Here is a 17,960-nt window from a genome sequence, read left to right as displayed (position 1 = left end):
TGACCTAATGCAATTGGCTACATATCTAAGTCCCATCTTCTCAAGGTGGGCTTCGATCTTCTATTGGCCCAATGGCTTAGTCAGCGGATCTGCCACATTGTCTGTGGAGTCGACTTTTTTGATCTCGACATAATCCTTTTCGAGATAATCACGGATCAGATGGAATCGCCGCTCGATGTGCTTGGACTTCTGGTGAGACCTTGGCTCCTTAGCTAGGGCTATGACGCTATTATTATCGCAGTAAAGAGGGATGTTATCCGATGACATCACTCCAAGCTCTATGGCAAATTTTTTGTATCAGAATACCTCCTTCGCAGCTTCCGATGCGGCAATATATTCTGCCTCCATGGTGGAATCTGTAATTATCGTTTGCTTGGAACTCTTCCAGCTAACTGCACCACCATTGCAAATGAACAGACTCCCAGATGTTGACTTTCGATCATCTATATCAGACATAAAGTCTGAGTCTGTAAATCCCTGAATCTGGAGTTCTCCATTTCCAAAGACTAGAAACATATCCTTAGTCCTTCTCAAGTACTTAAGGATACATTTCACAGAAATCCAGTGCTCTTCGTCTGGATTCGACTGATATCTGCTTGTGACACTCACAGCATGGGCTATATCAGGTCGTGTACATAGCATGGCATACATGAGGCTCCCTATTACCGAAGCATAAGGGATCTTGCTCATGCATTCAATCTCCTCAGGTGTGCTAGGGCACATCTTCTTGGAGAGATGAATGCCATGTTTAAAAGGCAATAAACCTCTTTTGGAGTTATCCATGCTAAACCTTTTTAGCACCTCCTCTATGTACATCTTCTGTGAAAGTCCCAGCATCCTATTTGGTCTATCTCTATAGACCTTAATACCCAGTATAAAGGATGCCTCTCTTAGATCTTTCATAGAGAACTTCTTAGACAACCATACTTTGACTGAGGTCAACATGGGAATGTCATTCCCAATTAGGAGGATGTCATCTACATACAATACGAGGAAGACAACTGCGCTCCCACTGACCTTTTTGAACACACAAGGTTCCTCCTCATTCTTGATGAAACCAAACATTTTGATCACATCATTGAAACGAGTATTCCAACTCCAAGATGCTTGCTTAAGTCCATAAATGGACCTTTGTAGTTTACAGACCTTGTAATCATCATCACTGAATGTGAAACCAAGCGGCTGTTTCATATAGATATCTTCCTCAAGATATCCATTTAAGAATGACGTTTTCACGTCCATATGTCATATTTCGTAATTGAAATAGACTGCAATAGCAAGCAATGTGCAGATGGATTTTAGCATGGCTACGGGCGAGAAGGTATCCTGATAGTCAATGCCTTCGCGCTGACTATAACCTTGCACTACGATCCTAGCCTTGAATATCTCTACATTCCCATCTGCACCTATCTTTCTCTTGAAGATCCATTTACACCCAATAGGTACAATACCTTCAGGTGGATCTACCAAGGTCCAGACTTGGTTTGAGTGCATCGAGTCAATTTTTGATCTCATTGCCTCTAACCATTTCTCGAAGTCGATATCTGATATCGCCTCATCATAGGTCTTGGGATCATCACCATGAACCCCATTTTCTGTGAGGAACATTTTCTCTACATCCTCTTGTATGGTACCTAAGTACCTTTCAGGAGGACAGAAAATCCTAGTCAATCTACGAGATGGAAGAGGTGGTGTTAGGACTGGTTCTGATTGATTAGGTTCCTCAGGTTCTTTAGCTCGTTGCTCTTGGGAGACATTCTCCTTGAGCTTAATTATTCTTCCGATGCCACCATCTTGAATAAACTATTTTTCAAAAAAAATAACATTTTGACTCACAATCACATTGTGGACTTTCAGAATATAAAAATAATATCCTAATGACTCTTTAGGATATCATATGAACTGAGCTCTAAAAGACCTGAATTCTAACTTGTCCGTCTGCTGTCTCTTGACATGAGCCGGACAATCCCAAATTCTGAGATGATTCAGACTTGGCTTCTTACCATGCCATATCTCATACGGTGTGGTAGGAACGATTTTAGAGAAATTCCTATTCAATACATAAATTACTGTCATGAGACAGTGTCCCCAAAGAAATTCAGAGAGGTCTGTGAAGCTCATCATGTAACGGACCATATCTAATAGGGTCCGATTTCTCCATTCTGAAATTTCATTGAGTTGAGGCATTCCAGATGGAGTCCATTGAGAGACTATACCATTGTCCTTAAGATAGTCTAAAAATTTCCGACTAAGGTATTCACCTCCTCGATCTGATCGAAGAATCTTAATGGGCTTTCTTGTTTGTTTTTCTACCTCATGTCTGAATTCTTTGAAACTTTCAAAGGCTTCAGACTTATGTTTCATTAGAAACACATACCCGTACCTAGACATATCATCGGTAAAGATAATGAAGTAGACAAAGTTGCCTCTAGCCGGTACATCAAATGGGCCGCACACATCCGTATGTACTAGGGCAAGTAGGTCTGTGGTCCTTTCCCCATGTCCCATAAAAAAGAGCTTGGTCATTTTGCCTTGAAAGCATGATTTACAAACTGGATATGACTCAGAAGTCAACGAACTCAGTAGCCCGGATTTCTCCAATTTGTTAACCCTGTCTTCCGCTATATGACCTAGCCTTAGGTGCCACAGATACTTATCATTTAGACTATCTCTAGGCCTTTTAATTCCTATGGCATTCATATTTTGCTCAATATTAAAAACAGATACATCAACATGTAACTGATAGAGACCATTAATAACAAAACTATTTGTAACTTTATTATTTTTATAAAATATGTTACAATGGTCCTTATGAAAGCTAATCACATAGCCTTCTTGTGCTAAACATGAAACAGAAATCAAATTCCTGCTTGCTGCAGGCACATAATAACAGTCTCTTAAAACTAAATCTAATCCTAATGGTAATCGCAGAGGGTAGGTTCCTACGGCCACAGCAGCAACTCTTGCTCCATTCGCGACACGTAGGATCATCTTCCCATCCCTCAGCCTCCTGCACTCCTCAAGACCCTGCATAGAAGTGCACAAATGAGCACTAGAATCAGAGTCAAGCACCCAACTGGATGCAGAAGAAATCGTAAGATTAGATTCGATAATGAGCATACCTCCAGAAGGACCATCCTTCTTATTCTTTAGGGTGGCCAGGTACTGAGGACAGTTTCGCTTCCAATGGCCTTCTGACTGATAGTGGAAACACTTTCCCTTTTCAGAAGCCTTCTTCTTCGGTCCTATCTTCTTGTTCTTGCCATCCACCATCTGCTTTTTTATGGGCTTCTTTTTCTTTCCGAAAGACTTTCTCTTAGAAGAAGTCCACTCCACAGTAAGAATTGAGCCTTTTGAACCTTTTATTGAAAGCTCAGTCGTAACCAACATATTCATTAACTCGGCCAAGGTACATTGCATCTTATGCATATGAAAGTTCATGATGAACTGACCATATGCATCGGACAAGGACTGAAGGATCACATCAATCTAAAAATCTTTGTCTAAGATGATACCGAGCTTCTCAAGCTCCTCAAGATCCTTGATCATTGTCAAACAATGATCTTGGACTGACTGCCCATCACGCATCTTGGCCTTAAAAAGTCTTTGACAGACTTGATACTTGGCCGCACGACTCTGTTCACCAAACAACTCTTGTAGGTGAGCCAACATTTGGCGGGTAGTCAAAATATTTTCATGTTGGCACTGCAAATCATCAAACATTGCACCCAACATGTAGTACCTAGCTTTGTTATCATCATCCGTCCACTTTTTCAGAGACGCTCTCTGTTCAGCAGTCGGACGTGCTGGCATGGTAGGTGGGTCCTGGTCCAAGACATGAGTCAATTTTTTAGAACCCAGAATAATTCTGTAGTTTCTCAACCAGTCCTTAAAATTTGGTTCAGTCAATCTATGAGTGTCTAGAATTTTGGTCAGGGGGTTTGAGGCAGACATATTTCCTGTAGAGAGTCAAAAGTTTCTAGTTAGATTTTGTAATCAGACTCAACCAATTTACTTAGGGTTTTCATTTTTAAACAAATTAGGCTCTCACTTTTTTCTCAGATCCCTACACTCCCTTGGTAGAGATATGAAAATCTCCATGATTAGTGATTTCTAGTGGGTGGTGCAGTCTCACCGACTGGCTCATCACCTCACCTAACAGTTATTGGTGATGGGTCAATCGATGAGTAGACAACTCTTGTCTAATGATTCTCTAATCATGGTACACCCAAAACTTAGTCTCTAATTCATGAAGCTCACCGTATCCGAGATATTACTCCAATCCTTAGTTAAGCCAAACCCACCATTTGCACGAACTAGATTTCTGATTGGGTCCCTCACCGTATCCGAAATATTGAGCCCAACCCATCCTCTAATTCGTAGCATCCAATGCCTAATGGACATGGTTGCGTCTTCCCGGTGCAACTGAGCCACTGTAACCAGTCGAGAACAATCAATCCTGAGAAGGGCCCGCACATCCACAATGGTGGAAGACCTAGACTTAATATTTTTTTAGAAAGATTTGTTTTAGGTCTCTTTAAAGTTGACTTGACATAGTCATAACAATTATGACTAACCTAGTGGCATGGGTCAGCTCAAATTGTTAGCCACCTCAAATCAGAACTGGGTCGACACATATGGCCAGATAAGTGAGACTGATGGGAGGGATATGCCATTAACTCGTTAAGAATGCATTCGAGTCGAGTAGCTCCCAATTAAAAATCAATCGGTCGCATCTGCTCAACTTACCTTAGACACCAAATTATCGAATCAGAACTAATTGAGTTAGTCTACAATCCAGACTCTAACCGCTGAGCCAAATTAGGTCTTAACTTGATCGAGTCACATCTAAATGTGATTCGACCTTGACTCAGACTTAATCCTATTAGGCTAGTCAATTATTAGCTTTCATGATCCCACCTAACCAACTCTTGATTCGGTTTGATCAATCGCTAGACCTAATTGAGCTACCCAAGCCCAAACCCAATCTTATGAAAATGTCTTAGATCTGAAATTATCAATTTTAGACCTAACTTAATTTCATAAGCTTAATACATTAATTAAGTTTGGGTTCATAAACAAAGCATGTAAAATAAATCCTAAGATTTCAAGATCTAGGGTTTTGCAGAAAAGTAAGTTTTGATTTCTAATTAAGGATGAACGTGCGGCACCCCTACACGTCATATGAACACCCCATTGAATGGAAAGAGAGGGTCTTAAAATCTTACTTTATTCTTATGACCGGATGGCCATGAGGAACACCTTAATCAGAAATATAAATTTAACTACAAAACTAGTTAGATCTAAATTAACATATCACATATACAATTTAATATCTAACTAATACATGCTTTGCATACATCTCATGTATCAAAAATCAATATAATTAACATGCTTTCAGATCTGATACATCACATGTAATATCTAAAAAATAGAATTTAAATTGAACTATTCAAAATAAAAACTATTCTAGACAAGTTACTAGAACAATTCTACAACTAGTCTAGGCATGCAACAGATCAATTTTCAAAAATAATTAAAATTTTATTTTTTATTTTTTGATCTAATTATAATAATTATAACATTAGAAAAAATAGAGAATAAATTATATTTAATTCATATTTTAATCTCATTAAAATATAAAACTTAAGACTATTCATGGATTCAATTAATCCTAGTCTAGTTATGCATCTTATGCATGTTAGATCTTCTTAGATTTAATTTTAAATATTTTGATTTTAGATCCTATCATATTTAATGTGATATCTAAAATCATTTAATATCAGATAAATTAAAATTAAAATTAGATCTAAAATAGATCTGAAATAGAGCCAACAACCTGGCTCTGATACCACTTGAAAGAAAAAACTGTCTTTTTTCTGTGTAGGATCTTTCAGATTTCATCAAATCTGGGATGGAATAAATTAAAAATTTTTATCCTACACTATTTTAGATCTAATATATATTAGATCTAATTTTATTATCTAATATTTAAAATCTAAAATTAAATCTAAAAGTATAAAAAATATAGAGATACCTCAAGGGTAATCTAATTACCCTGTAGATGATCGCAGCACTGCTTGAGGTTCTGATGTAGCCACGCAAGCGCCTGGCCTCTACCAGTATCCACTTCGGTAGGATCTGGAACATCTTCTCCTCGCAATTCTATGCTCCAAACATTAGATCAATATCTGATTTGAAAGTACTTCAGAACTCCTTCTGAAGTTGGAGCAACAGCCTATCGAAGATATCCTGCAGCCTTTTGTTCCAGGCATCACCACGCCTTGTACCTTTGCCAGATGAATGTCCAACTTCTTGGATGTGAAGAGGGGAGAAAGGAGAGCAGGGATGATATGAAGAAGAGGGCAGGGGGTGGCAGATAATGGGTTTTTTGCATAAAATAAGTTCTATCTCGAAACCCTAGGTGCAGTAGGGTTTATATAGATCCTGTATGCTGCGCAGTGCCACATCATTCGACCAATCAAAAAATTCTAATAAATTTTGAAAAAAATTTGATTAATGGAGTAATATCATCTGATCACATCAGATAAGAATCTCCATACTCTCTTCTATGTTGGCACCAACATTGGATAAGCACAAATAAGGTGGCGCCAAAGAGTCCAAGTTTATCAGGACTCTTTGGTTCTTATCCATTTGGGGCGCCCACTTAAATCCAATTGAGCTCATGCCATAATCTGATTATGGCACCCAATTTGAAGTGGTTTGGACATATGGACACTCTACAAAAATCCTCCAATGAATCCTCTTCAGTTTAAGACCCATATGTCAACTTTTAATAGATATCCTAAAATGAAATTGACAGGTGCTAGAAATTAGTAGGTGTTGTCTTATATTCATCTCATGAATTAAGACAAGCCTTTTCTGAGCTGGACAAGCTTCAATTAGATTGAGAAAAACCTTTTCAAGGTTCTCTGAATAAGCCAGATCATATTTAGCTTAGTAGAGACAGAAAAAATTACACGAGGAGAAAGTTAGGCTCAATCGAGTGCTAGCACGATTTTCTTGAACCTAATTGGATCTTATCCAAATCAATTGGGGTAGCCCAATTGATGACATTCAGACCCTAACCCTTGTTTGTGTGACCCATTTAGGTTCAATTCTGTATGGTAATGAGATATGTCATGATCTCATCATCGACATCATCGAAACTCCTTTCGATGGATCAGAACTCTTCTGATTCAGACAATTAGAATGATCGATCATCAAAATCATTCTAATTGCTCCCAAAATCTATCAGTGACATCTAGTAGTATATGGTGGCAACCCATCAGAACTGAAGATGAACCTCTTGGTGCAGCTACCTGTGTGATTGAGTTCTTCTATCATGAGTCTCGACTGAATTAGGGTTAAGGTGAACTCGTCAAACCCAACATCAGTCATATGAATCAATCGATCGATCCGAGTCTGATGTGAAACCCAATAAAAAAAATTTTTCCATTATTTCACTCTGCCATGACCATGGTCTTAAGGACTCAATCTTTCGATCATCATAGGACTACTCCTCTCATCTACCGAGGTTGATAGATCCCATCTTGGTGCGATCTGGTTCCTACAATGGATATGCTACAGCAAACATACACCTCAGAATTCTGAATGGCTAGGAGATCGAGTTATGGTGTAGTCAAACTATAACACACTCAAGGTGAACCATCGATGCACCTCAGGTCAAAAAACTAGACACGCAACTACAGCATCGAGCTAGTCATCGACGAGAAGGTAGACTTCCTTATGACTGCTCGAGGCGGTCATGCTCAGTACTCTCATTCTCAATGAATACCTGTACTCTCACTCCGGTGTCTCCACACCATAGACTCAAGACTCATCTACCCTAAGGAAGCGATCGTACACCAACCTTCCGGATCGATCACCATCCTCGTGATGATCCTATGGTCAGGAGCAGTTTATGAGTTAGTTATGTAAATTTATGCCTTAAATTTTCAACTCTTAAAAATATGAATTTATATTCTCACTAACTCAAAGGATGTATCACAGACCAATGTACACAATGTGATAGAAGAATATTCTTTTTATTCATTTATAGTCAAAATTATAAATTTATCCTTAGTTCTGTACAGGAATGTGTCAGCCGATCTGGCATCTAGGGTACACATCTAACACTTCTTCCTCCATTCCTCAGCCTCCAAAGATCTAACCGACTTTCTTCTCTGTGGCAATCTCATTTTGGGGGCCATGTCCCAAGAAGAGAATGGATAATGGTCAAGAGGATGGAGAAGGATGTGGACTGAAATGAAACTAAGAGGAGAAGATGATTTTGGAGAGTTTCTCATGGATTTTGTAGGTTAGGGTTTGGAATTTAGAGAAATCAAGAGGATGAGCTGTGAGAACAAGAAATTTAGGGAGAGTGATCCATGATTTTGTGAGATTTTGAGATTTTTGGAAGATCTAGAATGAGATTCCTAGGTTTAGGATGAAAAGAAGATGAAAGATTTTGGGGTTTGAGATGCCCCAAAGGCCCTTTTAATGAAATAGAAAATGGGTCGGCTCACATGAAATTCATTTGCCAGTTTAATTGGGACATCCCATATAGGTCGTCCCATTCAGAAAAGGTTCAGACGATGAAAAAAAAAATTAAAAATAAAAAAAAATTTAAAAAAAAATAAAATTGATCATATTTAGTTGAGATGATCATGAGAAGTTCAGATAAATTTTGATATGATTTTTGATTGAGTATTTCAATGAATAGAAATTTGAGAAGATATCTGAATAGCACTGATAATTTTTAATTATCTTGAAAAAATCTCAAAAAAAATAAATAGCTCCCAAAGTTAAGATAATGATGTCAAAAAATTTAAAAGAATTTTGAGAGTAAAATTATGATTGAAAATCAAGCAGAAGGATCTAAGATGTCCAATTCCCTTCAAATTTTACAAAGTTTATTTTTATTAAGTGTTTTGGTGAAAATGTCAACTAATTGATTTTCAGTGTTTATGTATTCAAGTGTTATGTCATTATTTTGAACATGTTCTCTTATGAAATGATGTCTAATTGTAATGTGTTTTTACCTAAAGTGTTAAATTAGATTTTTGATCAAAGTAATGGTACTAGTATTATCATATTTTATAGGAATATTTTTAAGTTGAATATCAAAATCTATGAGTTGTTGCTTAATTTACAGGATTTGAGTACAACAACTTCCAGCTACAATGTATTCAACCTCGGTCGTAGATAATGCCACTGAATTTTGCTTCTTGCTGAACTAAGAGATTAAGTTTACTCCTAAAAATTGACAAGTTTCACTAGTACTTTTCCTATCTAGTTTACATCCAGCAAAGTCTGCATCTAAATAACCTACTAAGTCCATAGAAGATTATTTTGAAAATCAAAGACCTAGATTTTGTGTTCTTTTTAAATATCTAAAAATTCTCTTAACAGTATTTAAGTGAGATTCTTTAGGATTTGATTGATATCTAGCACATATGCATACACTAAACATTATATCAGGTCTACTTACAGTCAGATATAATAAAGAGCCTATCATGCCTCTATAGAACTTTGAATCAATATTTTTATCATGCTCATCTTTTTTTAATTTACAGGAAGGGGTTATAGGTGTACTTATAATTTTTGAGCTCTCCATTTTAAATTTTTTTAATAATTCTTTTATGTACTTACTTTGGATGATGGAGATTTCTTCCTTCATTTGTTTAATCTGAAGTTCGAAGAAGAAATTGAGTTCTCCCATCATGCTCATCTCGAACTCCCCCTGTATGAGCTTGGCAAACTCTTGGCACAAATCTTCATTAGTAGATCCAAATATAATGTCATCAACATATATCTATATAACTAGAATTTTTTTATCTTTTCTTTTAATGAAAAGAGTAGTATCAATTTTTTCTTTTGAAAAACTATTTTCTAACAAAAACTTAATCTTTCATACCATGCCCTAGGAGACTATTTTAATCCATATAAAGCTTTGTTTAACTTAAATACATGATCTAAAAATTTATTATTTTTAAAATCAGGAGGTTGTTTTACATATACTTTTTTAACAATATAATTATTTAGAAAAGTACTCTTAACATTCATTTAAAATAATTTAAAATTCATAAAGCAAGCAAAAGCAAGTAGCATTCTTATGGCTTCTAATCTAGCAACAGGAGTAAATATTTCAGCAAAATCAATTTTTTCTTGTTGATTATATCCTTTAGCAACTAATCTTACTTTATTTCTTATTACATTTCCATCTTCATCTAATTTATTTCTATATACCCATTTAGTTCGTATTATGGGTTGATTTTTAGGTCTAGCAACTAGTGACCATACATTATTTCTTTCAAATTAATTTAGTTCTTCTTGCATGACAATTATCCAGTTATGATCTTTTTCAGCTTCATCTATTGTTTTAGGTTCTAGATATGAAACAAAGGCTACATAATTATAAATATCTCTAAGTGAGGATCTAGTTCTTACTTCTTATGTCGGATCACCAATTATTAAGTCTTTAGGTGATTGTGGACATACCTCCATTTTCTTGAAAGATTACTTGTGTCTTAAGGTTGTTCTTAAATATTTTGATCATTGATGTTTTCATCCTCATGCTTTTCATCCAATTGATCTTTGTTTTGCTCAATTGAGTCATTGAAGGTGAGCTCTTTCATTCCATCTTCTATGATACCTGCATCATTAGTATCTTCTCTCTTTCTTGATGGAAGGTCATTAGTTTCATCAAAAACTACATGAATTGACTCTTTCATTACTAGTGTTCTTTTATTAAATACTCTAAAAGCTTTGCTAGAAGTGGAATAGCCAAAAAAGATAGCTTCATCAGATTTAGCATCAAATTTACCTAAGCTATTTTTGCCATTATTTAAAATAAAATACCGACAACCAAAAATATGAAAATAACCTATATTAGATTTTCTACCCTTCCATAACTCATAAGGTGTTTTATTTAAAATTGATCTTATTAAAGTACGGTTTAAAATGTAACATGCTGTGTTAATTGCTTCTGTCCAAAAGCACTTTGAGAGCTTACTTTCACATAGTATGGTACGGACCATTTTTTTTTAGAATTTTATTTTTTCTTTAAACAACTCTATTTTGTTGTGGTGTTCTAGGTACTGAAAAGTTATGATCTATACCTTTTTTATTATAAAATTTTTTAAAATCTTTATTTTTAAATTCAGTGCCATGGTCACTTCGAATAGAAATAATTGGTAAATCTTTTTCATTCAAAATCTTTCGACAAAACTTAAAGAAAATTGAAAAAGCTTCATCCTTAGAAGCTAAAAATAAAATCTAAGTAAAACATGAATAATCATCAATGATTATAAAACCATATCTTTTTTCCTCTAGACTAGTTGTCCTTGTAGGATCAAATAAATCCATATGTAAGAGTTCTAAAGATTTAGAAGTTGAAACAATATTTTTAGATTTAAAGAAAACTCTTGTTTGTTTACCTAATTGACATGCATCACAAATTTTATCTTTGTCAAAATTAATCTTTGGCAAATCAAAAATCAAATCCTTTTTAATGATTTTGGAAAGTATGTGCATACTAATATGTGCAAGCCTATGGTGCCAAAGCTAACTAGTTTCATTAATTTTAGCATTCATGGTCACAAGACATTGCATATTTTGTAAGGATAGATTATCCAAATCAACTATGTATACATTGCTATGTCTATGTCCAATGAATCTAGTGCTAACATCAATGGGACTAGTTACAATGCACATAGATGATTCAGAAACTACTTTATAACCTTTATCACATAATTGACTTATACTTAAAAGATTATGCTTAAGACGATCTATAAGTAATACATTTTCAATACAAGTGGAGGGAGTGATACCAATATTATCAATATCAATGATCTTTTCTTTGTCATTATCTCCAAAGGTGACCATCTCTCCATTCTTGGCTTCCAATGTGATGAATTGAGATTCATCACTAGTCATGTATCTTGAGCATCCACTATCAAGATATCACTTTCATTTTGTTGCTTGGGATGTAAGACGCACCTGCACACATGAAATCAAGTTTTAACCTTAGGTACCCAAGCTAACTTGGGTCTTTTGGGATTAGTCACAATGGTTCTTTTTGAAACCCATATTTTCTTAAAATTTCTAGCATCAAATTTATTTGACAAACATGAATAAGCTTTATGCCCTACCTTGCCATATTTAAAATAAGTAATATTTGATAATTTTCTTGTAGATTCATTGACAAAAATATTTTTCAAAAATATTTATTTTCTTAGAGTGTTATAGCTAAGTCTGACTTTATCATATACAGCTTTTTAACTATCAATGATCATCTAAAGTTTGTTTAAACTTAATGTAAATCTGTCAACTATAAGTTTTAACTTGATTATCTCTTCCTTTAGTTTTTGATTTTCTTTTATAAGAGTTTCATTTTGACTAAAGAGTTCATCATTTTTTTTTATTAGAGACTGATTCTTTAGTTGTAATTCTTTATTTTTTTTATCAACTTCTTCTTTTTCCTTAGCTAATACATGGTTTCTTGATTTCAAATTTTTATTTTTTATTCTTAATTCTTTTAGATCATTCAAAAGTTCATGAAAAGCTTCTAACAGTTCATCATAAGTAAATTCATTTTGAGTTTCGGATGTTACCTCATTTTCATGTGCCATAAGACATAAGTTGGCTTCTTCATGAGATTCTTCATCAGTGGTGGAGTCATCACTGTCGCTCCATGTCGCCATCATGGCCTTCTTCTTCTTGAACTTCTTTTGGCCTTTCTTGAGCTGGGGGTATTCTGATCTGAAGTGGCCCGGCTTCTTAGATTCATAGCAGATAATAGGCTGTTCCTTTTCTTTTTCTTTGCTCGGCTCCCCCTTGACTGGTGGTCTTCTCTTGGTCCCTTATCTTTTTCTCCTCATAAAGCGTCTAAATTTTCTTGTAACCAGGACCAAGTTCTCATCTTCCTCACTATTGTCAAATTTTTCTGTCTTCTTCTTCCTGAGCTATCAACTTGAGAGCTATGGTCCTCTTTCTTCTGGTTTCTTCTTCAATATGTTGCTTCATGATTAGTTCGGAGTCATGAGAGATCCAAGCAGCTCCTCCAATGGTAGAATATCCAAATCTTTGGCCTTTTAGATTGCAGTGACTTTTACCTCCCATGATCTTGGTAAGGACCTGAGCACTTTTCTCACAAAATTACTGTTAGAATAATATTTGTCAAGACTTTTTAAACTATTTATGATGTTAGTGAAACGAGTGAATATTTGAGTTATTGATTCTTCAAATTCTATTTTAAATAGTTCATAGTTGTGCACAAGCATATTGATCTTAGATCTTTTATTTGCTTTGTGCCTTCGTGTGTGACTTCTAATCTATCTCAAATCTCTTTAGCTAAGTTGCAGGTGAAAATATGATTAAATTCATTAGCATCCAAAGTATAATATAAAATATTTATGGCTTTAGCATTGAACTAAGCCATTTACTTGTCAAATTCATCCCATTCACCTTCCGACTTAGGGAGAGACACACCATCAATTAATTTAGTGGGTGTGTGTAGTCTATTTACTATGACACTCCATATATCATAGTCAAGTGCTTGAATGAAAATTTTTATTCAAATTTTTCAATAGGTATAGTTTGATCCATTGAAAAGTGGAGGTTGGTTTGTGGATTGTCCCATGACTAGGGATGTGCCAAATTGGGCTGTCATAGATCTTTAGCTCTTGATAGTTAAATCAAGCAAGAAGTAAAGCACTGAGCTCTGATACCACTTATTGCCCAGATATGGAGCCCAAGAAGGGGGATGAATTGGATCTTTTTAAAAATTTAAAGATTAGTGCACTTAAACAATATGCTAAAGTATTTGAGTGGAGAGGGTTGATTTTTAATAAAAATAAATTCAAATGCAAATGATAAGATTGCAAGTATAAGGCACAAAGAATAAGTAAAGAGAGGCAAACACAACAAATACAAAGAATTTATAGTGGTTCGATGCCAATCTTGCACCTATATCCACTCTCCAAATTCCTACTTGAAAATTCAATCTACTAAATAGATTTCAAGGATTACACCATGTCAGACACCTCCAACTCTTGCTATCCAAGAAAGAACACTTATTTTCTGGGTACAAACCGACTCTCAACAATCTGATTCAAGGTTCAGATCAACCCAATCAAGTTTTGAAACCCCTAAAACTCAAAAACCCAAAAATAATATAAAAAAATAGGGTACAAAAAATTCAGCACAATATCTCCTTAAATAGACACAATAAATGCAATAAAAATATAAGAATTAAGGGAAAGAAGCAATTATTGAACATCTTCAATGAATTTTACACTTGATTACTGTTGGAGAGTGGTTGATGAAGTGATTAAATACTTCTATTTCTCTCTTTAGGGCTGATAGAGCTTTTCTCAAATTTGAACTTGAATGCTTGCTTCAACTTGTGATTTTTCACTTCAAAAGAACATTTATAGTCACCATTTATTCTTAAGAATGTCTTAGAGTTGGTTTAGAGCTGTTGAAGAGTGTTTAATGCACATTAAATGCACTAAAAATGGGCTGAAAATTAGCCGTTACGAACTCACCCAGAATGGGTCATCCCAAATGAGTCATCCCACTGTGACTGGAAAGTTTCATAGGATGCCTCATTCGGCTAGTCCGAAAATTAGACCTTTTGTTTTGATCTCAGGATCTTAGGGGTCATCCCAGGTGGGTCATCCCACTGCATGCCATAAGTCAAAACAATACGTGCTGGCTTCTCAATAAAAAGGGATGACCCAGATGGGTCGCCTCATTTTGTTGTAACTCAATTTTTCATGCATTTAATATTCAAAACTTATCAGAATACTTTCAAATGCTCTCAAATAGATTCAAATCAATTGGACACTTTTAGAAGGCTTTGAAATTTTTTTCAATTTGCAGAAACTTCAACTTTGACACACTTGATGAAGCTTTTCAAATCTAATCTTTTGGACTATCTGAAATATCACAAAAATATTCTCTAAAGATAAAAAATATATTAGTAGTCTCCTCAAATGGTTTGTGATCATCAAAATCAATTCTTGGAGCAACAAGAAATATATCTCAAATACTCAAATTTTATTATTGATCAAATTGTATTATAGTATTTTTCAAATAAAAATAAAATACATCAAAAATCTGCTAAATCTAAATCTTCTTCTCCAAGCATCTCGTCATCACCAGAAGGGACTGGAGCAGGAGCTGGAGCAGGAGCTGGAGGGGCTGGAGCTGAAATGCTGGCCAACATATCCTGAATGCTCGAAAAATCAGCTCCAAGATGAGTGGAGAGCTATATCACTATAGTGGACATGATACTCTGTAGTTGAGATGCATGCTCCTCAGCTTAAGATGTGTACTCCTGAGCCTGAGCTACTTGTGCCAAGACCTTATCAAGCTACTCCCGATTGACAACCCCAGAAATGTGTGAGGAGATGCTCGCCTCAGGCCAGTAGCTCGTCGATGTATGCCTGGGCCTGCAACAAATCCTCTCAGAGTGCTTAGGTCCCAAGATTTGAGACAGATGGTCATGAGGGCCAGAGGTGTTCGGGCCCTCGCTCGCAAGCACGTCTAACTACTCCTATAATTACAAATTCAAATAAAATCTCATAAGAAATGCTATAAAACTAATCTACTAATTATACTCTAGTTATTACTTACAAAAATCCTTCCGATCGTGACATTCATCAGTCCGTCCTTCTTGTCCGTACGATTGGATCAAAAGATGGTGCTACGGGTGGGCATCATCCCCTCTCTCATCAGCTATAACAATCAATCAGCTTGTTAGAAATACACAAAAAAATAATAATTCAAAAACTTGTAAACTAAGAGTTAGAATTTATTACCTCTCTATGCACATGATTGGCCATAGACTCACGGTCGAGAGTATGCGTGCACTCCTGACCAGCCCGGTTCTCTCGATTCTGACAAGAGGCAGCTTAAAAAGTATTTAAATCACATAAGTTAAAATCAAATATAATTATCAGTGTAATGAAAAATTCACAAGTTTAACATGAAACTCCTAGCTCCTCCAATGCCTGACCATCCCCTCCCACTGACTTGGGGGACAGTCTTGGATCCAAGGAACAAGCTCCTTCTCAGTGTCCCTACGGTGCTCTAGCCACCCTCTATGGAGCTTGACCTTGTAGTTTCAGTACAACTCTCTAATCTTCTACAGTCGGGCATCTTAAGCCCTCTTATAATTTGAAAAGTTGTACCTCCTCGATATAAAATTATGAGAAGTCAGTTATGAAATTGTTCTAATCAAACATAGTGTAAACATATCATATGCATATATATAATTAAGATACACTTACCCAAATCTTCTCCCACACCCGGTCCTTGACACCAGCGTCCATCAATCGTCAGTCTACGTGCTGTACAAGAATGATGTCGGACCACCTCATAAGCACTCCGAAAAAAGAATGCATCTCCCGCATGGTCTCTCCTACTGACCTCCCCTCCTGATCATACTCCACCATGACCTAATGCTGGTGGTTCCACACATGCAGCATGCATGTGAGATCGCGAAATATCCTATTAGATGATGTATCTACAATAAAAATATATTACAAATATATAAAAATATGCAATAACTATACAAAAATAAATAAATAAATAATTGACACAGTGAAAACCTACTCTCACTGGGATCGTGCGACATAGATGTTGGTGGAGCCTCATCATGGGTGGAGTATGTACCGAAGATGTGGCTATCGGTGGAGGCTCAAATGCCGATGGTGCTTGTGAAGCCAAAGCCGATGGTGCTTGTGAAGCCAAAGCCGATGCAGAGGTGGATGGAGTATGCTTCGACAGCAACTCAGATGCGGAGCTTCGTGTAGCCCGTCAAGGGGTGGGGGTAAAAGCTAGATGGCATTTTGGTGCCATCATGACCTACAATGTTAATGAACATTAATCAATATAATATGTTGTTGAACAATAATATTAGTAGAGCATCAATACATAAATATTAACATTTATATCAGAATGTTGAACTCATCGCCTAGTGGCATCTACAATATGGACATCACCATCACTCCTAACAAATGTATCTGGGACCTCGACAATACCAGATAAGTTTTGTCCTAGAGGAACACTTTGTCTGCATGGTCCAACATCATCATCAATCTCAGTATCATCAAAGATATGTCTAGACACCATCCTCACAATAACACCCTATTGAGGCTACAAGGGATCACTAACGTAACAGACTTGACTAGCTTGGGAGGCAAGTATATATGGTTCTTCAGTATGGAGATGGCGTTGCATGTTGATGAGAGTAAAACTGCACTCATCAGTCTTCATCCCTATCTGAGATAAGTGTCAAACCAATCATATTTCATCAATGCAATCTTCCTTTTAGAATAGTAGTCCAAGATGACTATCTTCTCCACAACCTCATAATAGTTTAAATCCTCCGTATGAGATTGTGAATCTCTCGAGCTAGTATAACACCCAGTGGTGGTGCTCAATATCATGCCACTATTTTGTGTTACCATGTTTACAGACCGACTATAAATATTAAACCTATAATTGTTAATGATGAGCTATTTGTACTCACGCACGGTATAATTAGGTCCCATTGAAAGAGCACGCACTTTAGAGCTCACATCATCGAGCGATAATCTCCACACCTAAGAAGATGACACCTAATTAGTAAACATGTTCAAATAAGGTGTACAAGGCAGGAATATGTACTCACTTATATGATCTTTGAGCCACTCAGAGAACTCTTTGCTGTATATTTTCTTTTTTTTCAGCATACTTAGAGCACCATATTTTACTCTTATGACCTCCTTATGTTTGCTACATGCATAAAGAATAAATTTAGGTGTAATAAATTTTTTTTTTCTAAGTAATGAGAAATAAATAAGACTAAGTGACCCACCTTATGTATGGCTCAATGACATTACAATTGAACAACATGTAGTGGTACACCTTATCCCTTTCCTTAAGGCTCAAATCAGTGAGACAGT

This window comes from Elaeis guineensis, chromosome 6 (genome assembly GCF_000442705.2).
Source record: "Elaeis guineensis isolate ETL-2024a chromosome 6, EG11, whole genome shotgun sequence".
NCBI classification, from domain to species: Eukaryota; Viridiplantae; Streptophyta; class Magnoliopsida; order Arecales; family Arecaceae; genus Elaeis; species Elaeis guineensis.
Note: the sequence above shows the minus strand (reverse complement) of the source record.